Below are 7,459 nucleotides of genomic sequence, written 5' to 3' on the forward strand. Positions count from 1 at the left end.
TCCTTCATCTAGAACCAAGGGAACGGGAAGCAGGGAAACTTTTACTCTGGTTTCTCAGACTGATTCTTAGAGACGATTTGAAGTTATTGCAGTTTTCACTGTAAAACCGAGTTGGAGCTATAACTTCCCCATATATATTTATGGAGTGCAGTTTGCAACAGAAAAGTAAATTTGTGTTCCCAACAAGCTAGGTGAAGGACGGCTTTCACAAACACTTATCTCTCAGATCTGAGCATGTGGAGAGACTTTCGTTCATCTAGCACCAAGGGAACGGGATGCAGGAGAAACTTTTACTCTGGTTTCTCAGTCTGTTTCCTAGTGCCGGTTTGAAATTCCTGCAGTTTTCACTGTAAAACCGTTGGAGCTAGTACCTCTCCCTATATATGTATAGAGTGGAATTTGCAACTGAAAATAAACATTTTGTTCCCAACAAGCTAGGTGAAGTTCGGCTTTCACACACACATATCTCTCAGAACAGACCATGTGGAGAGACGTTTGTTCATCTAGCACCAAGGGAACGGGTTGCAGTAGAAACTTTTACTCTGGTTTCTCAGTCTCTTTCCTAGTGCCGGTTTGATGTTCCTGCCATTTTCACTGTAAAACGAGTTGAGCGAGTGGAGCTAGTACCTCCCCATATATATGTATGGAGTGGAGTTTGCAACTGAAAGAATCTTTGTGTTCCAAACAAGCTATGTGAAGGACGGCTTTCACACACACTTATCTCTCAGAACAGAGCATGTGGAGAGACGTTCGTTCAACTAGCACCAAGGGAACGGGATACAGGGAAACTTTTACTCTGGTTTCTCAGTCTGTTTCCTAGTGCCGGTTTGAAGTTATTGCAGTTTTCAATGTGAAACCGAGTTGGAGCTATTACCTCCCCATATATATGTATGGAGTGGAGTTTGCAACTGAAAAGGAACTTTGTGTTCCCAACATGATAGTTGAAGGACGGCTTTCACACACACATATCTCTTAGAACTGAGCATGTGGGGAGACATTCGTTCATCTAGCACCAAGTGAAAGGGATGCAGGAGAAACTTTTACTCTTGTTTCTCAGTATGATTCCTACTGTCGGCTTGAAGTTCCTGCAGTTTTCACTGTAAAACCGAGTTCGAGCTAGTACCTCACCCTATATATGCATGCAGTGGAGTTTGCAACTGAAAATAAACTTTGTTCCCAACAAGCTAGGTGAAGTTCGGCTTTCACACACACTTATCTCTCAGAACTGAGCATGTGGAGAGACGTTCATTCATCTATCACCAAGGAAACGGGTTGCAGGAGAAACATTTACTCTGGTTTCTCAGTCTTTTTCCTAGTGCCGGTTTGAAGTTCCTGCAGTTTTCACTGTAAAACCGAGTTGGAGCTATTATCTCCCCATATATATGTATGGATTGGAGTTTGCAACTGAAAAGAAACTTTGTGTTCCCAACAAGCTAGGTGAAGGACGACTTTCACACACACGTATCTCTCAGAACTGAGCATGTGGAGCGACGTTCGTTCATCTAACACCAAGGGAACGGGTTGCAGGTTAAACGTTTACTCTGGTTTCTCAGTCTGTTTCCTAGTGCCGGTTTGAATTTCCTTCAGTTTTCACTGTAAAACGAGTTGGTGCTAGTACCTCCCCATATATATGTATGGAGTGGAGTTTGCAACTGAACAGAAACTTTGTGTTCCCAACAAGCCAGGTGAAGGACGGCTTTCACACACACTTATCCCTCAGAACTGAGCATGTGGAGAGACTTTCGTTCACTAGCACCAACGGAATTGTTTGAAGGGGTAAATTTTACTCTGGTTTCACAGTCTGTTTCCTAGTGCTGGTTTGAAGTTCCTGCAGTTTTTCTGTAAAACTGAGTTGGAGCTAGTACCTCCCCATATATATGTATGGATTGGAGTTTGCAACTGAAAAGAAACTTTGTGTTCCAAACAATCTAGGTGAAGTACATCTTTCACACACACATATCTTTCAGAAATGAGCATGTGGAGAGACGTTCGTTCATCTAGCACCAAGGGAACGGGATGCAGGGAAACTTTTATTCTGGTATCTCAGTCTGTTTCTTAGTGCCGGTTTGAAGTTCCTGCAGTTTTCACTGTAAAACCTAGTTGGAGCTATTACCTCCCCATATATTTGTATGGAGTTGAGTTTGCCACTGAAAAGAAACTTTGTGTTCCCAACAAGCTAGGTGAAGTTCGGCTTTCACCCACACTTAAAACTCAGAACTGGGCATGTGGAGAGTCGTTCGTTCATCTAGCACCAAGGTAACGGGTTGCAGGAGAAATTATTACTCTGGTTTCTCAGTCTCTTTCCTAGTGCCAGTTTGAAGTTCCTGCAGCTTTCACTGTAAAACAGAGTTGGAGCTAGTAACCTCCCCCATATATATGTATGGAGTGGAGTTTGCAACTGTAAAGAAACTTTGTGTTCCCAACAAGCTTGGTGAAGGACGGCTTTCACAACACAATTATCTCTCAGACTTAACAGTGGAGAGACGTTCGTTCATCTAGCACCAAGTGAAGTGGATGCAGGAGAAACTTTTACTATGGTTTCTCAGTCCCTTTTTCCTAGTGCCGGTTTGAATTTCCTGCAATTTTCATTGCTAAAACCGAGTTGGAGCTATTACCTTTCCCTATATATGTATGGAGTGGATTTTGCAAACTGAAAATAAACAATTTGTTCCCAAAAGCTAGGTGAAGGAAGGCTTTCACCACACATTTATCTCTCAGAAGTGAGCATGTGGAGAGACGTTCGTTCATCTAGCACAAGGGAACGGGTTGCAGGAGAAACTTTTACTCTGGTTTCTCAGTCTTTTTCCTAGTTCTGGTTTGAATTTACTGTAGTTTTCACTGCAAAAGAGAGTTGGAGCTTGTACTACCCCATATATATGTATGGAATGGAGTTTGCAACTGAAAAGATACTTTGTGTTCCCAACAAGCTAGGTGAAGGACGGCTTTAACACACACTTATCTCTCAGAACTCAGCATGTGGGGAGACGTCCTTTCATCTAGCACCAAGGGAACGGGTTGCAGGAGAAACTTTTTCTCTGGTTTCTCAGTCTGTTTCCTAGTGCCGGTTTGAAGTTCCTGCAGTTTTCACTGTAAAACCGAGTTGGAGCTTGTACTTCCCCATATAAATATATATGGATTTGAGTTTGCAACTGAAAAGAAACTTTATGTTCCCAACAAGCTAGGTGAAGGACGGCTTTCACACACACTTATATCTCAGACCTGAGCATGTGGAGAGACGTTCATTCATCTAGCAATAAGGGAACGCGTTGCAGGAGAAACTTTTTCTCTGGTTTCTCAGTCTGTTTCCTAGTGACGGTTTTGATGGTATGCAGTTTCACTGTAAAACCGTGTTGGAGCTAGTACCCTCCCATATATATGTATGGAGTGGGAGTTTGCAACTGAACAGAAACTTTGTGTTCCCAACAAGCTAGTGAAGGACGGCTTCACACACACTTATCTCTCAGAACTGAGCATGTGGAGAGACGTTCTTTCACCTAGCAACAAGGGAACGGGTTGCAGGAGAAACTTTTACTCTGGTTGTCTCAGTCTGTTTCCTACTGCCGTTTGAAAGTTCCTGCAGTTTTCACTGTGAAACTGAGTTGGAGCTAGTACATCCCCATATATATGTATGGAGTGGAGTTTGCAACTGAAAAGAAACTTTTTGTTCCAACAAGTTATGTGAAGGACGGCTTTCACACACACGTATCTCTCAGAACAGAGCATGTGGAGAGACTTTCGTTCATCTAGCACCAAGGGAACGGGATGCAGGGAAACTTTTACTCTGGTTTCTCAGTCTGTTTCCTAGTGCCGTTTTGAAGTTATTGCAGTTTTCACTGTGAAACCGAGTTGGAGCTATTACCTCCCCATATATATGTATGGAGTGGAGTTAGCAACTGAAAAGGAACTTTGTGTTCCCAACAAGCTAGGTAGGACGGCTTTCACACACATATCTCTCAGAACTGAGCATGTGGAGAGATTTCATTCATCTAGCTCAAAGTGAACTGGTTGCAGAGAAATTTTACTCTGGTTTCTCAGTTGTTTCCTAGGCCGTTTTGAATTTCCTGCAGTTTTCCCTGTAAAACCGAGATGGATCTAGTACTTCTCCCTATATATGCATGGAGTGGTGTTTGCAATTGAAAATAAGCGTTGTGTTCCCAAAAAGGTTGGTGAAGGATGGCTTTCACAAACATATGTCTCAGAACTGAGCATGTGGAGAGACGTTCGTTCACCTAGCAACAAGGGGGAGGAACGGGTTGCAGGAGAAACGTTTTACTGTGGGTTCTCAGTCTGTTCCTAGTGGCCCGGTTTGAAGTTCCTTCAGTTTTCCACAAGTAAAAAAGAGTTGGTAGCTAGTACCCCCCCCCCTACCCGTATATATGTATGGAGTGGAATTTGTAAACTGAAATAAACATTGTGTTCCAAACAAGCTAAGTGAAGTACGGCTTCAAACACACTTATCTCTCACAACTGAGCATGTGGAGAGACGTTCGTTCATCTAGCAAACAAGATAACTGGATGCAGGAGAAACATTTACTCTGTTTTCTCAGACTGTTTCCTAGTGCCGGTTTGAGTTTCCTTCTGATTTCACTGTAAAACGGAGTTGGAGCTAGTACTTTCCCCCTATATATTATGGAGTGGAGTTTGCAACTGAAAAATAACATTGTGTTCCCAAAAAGCTAGTGAAGGACGGCTGTCACACACACTATCTCTCAGAATTAAGCTTGAGGGTAGACGTTCGTTCATCTAGCACCCAGGGAACGGGTTGCATGAGAAACTTTTACTCTGCCTTCTCAGTCTGTTTCCTAGTGCCGGTTTGAATTTCCTGCAGTTTTCACTGTAATATCGAGTTGGACCTTGTACCTCCCCATATATATGTATATAGTGGTGTTTGCAAGTGAAAAGAAACTTTGTGTTCACAACATTGTAGATGAAGGACGGCTTTTCACACACACTTATCTCTCAGAACTGAGCATGTGGAGAGACGGTTCGTTCACCAAGCACCAAGGGAACTGGTTGCAGGAGAAACTTTTACTCTGGTTTCTCAGTTTGTTTCTTTGTGCCGGTTTGAATTTCCTGCAGTGTTTCACTGTAAACACCAAGTTGGGATCTTGTACCTCCCCCCTATATATGCATGGAGTGGGGAGTTTTGCAACTGAAAATAAGCATTGTGTTCCCAACAAGCTAGGTAAGGACGGCTTTCAACAACTTATCTCTCAGAACTTTGCATGTGGAGAGACGTTCGTTCATCTAGCACCAAGGGAACGGGTTGCAGGAGAAACTTTTACTCTGGTTCTCAGTCTGTTTTCTCGTGCCTGTTTGAATTTCCTGCGGTTTCACTGAAAAAACGAGTTGGAGCTTTATACCTCCCCATATATATGTATGGAGTGGAGTTCACAACTGAAAAGAAACTTTGTGTTCCCAACATTCTAGGTGAAGGACAGCTTTAACACACACTTATCTCTCAGAACTGAGCATGAGGAGAGACGTTCGTTCATCTAGCACCTAGGGAACGGGATGCAGGTAAACTTTTACTCTGGTTTCTCAGTCTGTTTCCTAGTGCCGGATTAAAATTATTGCAGTTTTCACTTTGAAACAGAGTGGAGCTAGTACCTCCCCATATATATATATGGAGTGGAGTTTGCAACAGAAAAGGAACTTTGTGTTCCCAAAAATCTAGCTGAAGGACGGCTTTCACACACACTTATCTCTCAGAACTCAGCATGTGGAGAGACGTTCGTTCATCTAGCAACAAGTGAACGGGATTCAAGGGAAACTTTTATTCTGGTTTGTCAGTTGGTTTCCTAGTGCCGGTTTGATGTTCCTGCAATTTTCACTGTAAAACCGAGTTGGAGCTAGTACCTCCCCATGTATATGTATGGAGTGGGATTTGCAATTGAATAGAAACTTTGTGTTCCTAACAAGCTAGGTGAAGGGCGGCTTTAACACACACTTATCTCTCAGAACTGAGCATGTGGATAGACGTTCGTTCATCTAGCCACCAAGGAAACGGTTTGAAGGAAAAACTTTTACTCTGGTTTCTCAGTCTGTTTCATAGTGCCGGTTTGAAGTTCCTGCAGTTTTCCCTGTAAAACCGAGTTGGAGTTAATACCTCCCTATATATATGTATGGAGTGGAGTTTGCAACTGAAAAGAAAACTTTGTGTTCCCAAGAAGCTAGGTGAAGTGCGGCTTTCACACACACTTATCTCTCAGAACTGAGCATGTGCAGAGACGTTCGTTCATCTAGCAACAAGTGAACGGGGATTCAAGAGAACAATTATTCTGGTTTCTCAGTCTGTTTTCCTTGTGCCGGTTTGATGTTCCTGCAATTTTCACTGTAAAACCGAGTTGGAGCTTGTACCTCCCCATGTATATGTATGGAGTGGGGTTTGCAAGTGAAAAGAAACTTTGTGTTCCCAAGAAGCTAGGTGAAGTGCGGCTTTCACACACACTTAGCTCTCAGAAACTGAGCATGTGGAGAGACGTTCGTTCATCTAGCACCAAGGGAACGGGATGCAGGTAAACTTTTACTCTGGTTTCTCAGTCTGTTTCCTAGTGCCGGTTTGAAATTATTGCAGTATTCACTGTGAAACAGAGTGGAGCTAGTACCCTCCCCATATATATATATGGAGTGGAGTTTGCAACAGAAAAGGAACTTTGTGTTCCCTACAGCCTAGGTGAAGGACGGCTTTCACACACTCGTATTTCTCAGAACTGAGCATGTGCAGAGACGTTCGTTCATCTAGCAACAAGTGAACGGGATGCAGGAGAAACTTTTATTCTGGTTTCTCAGTCTGTTTCCTAGTGCCGGTATAAAGTTCCTACAGTTTACACTGCAAAGTCGATTTGGAGCTTGTACCTCTCCCTATATATGTATGGATTGGAATTTGCAACTGAAAAGAAACTTTGTGTTCCCAACAAGCTAGGTGAAGGACGGCTTCCACACACACTTATCTCTCAGAACTGAGCATGTGGTTAGACGTTCGTTCATCTAGCAACAAGGGAACGAGTTGCAGGAGAAACTTTTACTCTGGTTTCTCAGTCTGTTTCCTAGTGCCGGTTTGAAGTTCCTGTAGTTTTCACTGTAATACGGATTTGGAGTTAATACATCCCCATATAAATTTATGGAGTGGAGTTGGCCCTTAAAAGAATCTTTGTGTTCCCAACAAGCTAGGTGATGGGCGGCTTTAACACCATTTATGTCTCAGAACTGAGCATGTGGATAGACGTTCGTTCATCTAGCACCAAGGAAACGGGTTGAAGGAAAAACTTTTACTCTGGTTTCTCAGTCTGTTTCCTAGTGCAGGTTTGAAGTTCCTGCAGTTTTCCCTGTAAAACCGAGTTGGAGTTATTACCTCCCCTATATATATGTATGGAGTGGAGTTTGCAACTGAAAAGAAACTTTGTGTTCCCAAGAAGCTAGGTGAAGTGCGGCTTTCACACACACTTATCTCTCATAA

This window comes from Camelus ferus, chromosome 36 (assembly GCF_009834535.1).
Source record: "Camelus ferus isolate YT-003-E chromosome 36, BCGSAC_Cfer_1.0, whole genome shotgun sequence".
NCBI classification, from domain to species: domain Eukaryota; kingdom Metazoa; phylum Chordata; class Mammalia; order Artiodactyla; family Camelidae; genus Camelus; species Camelus ferus.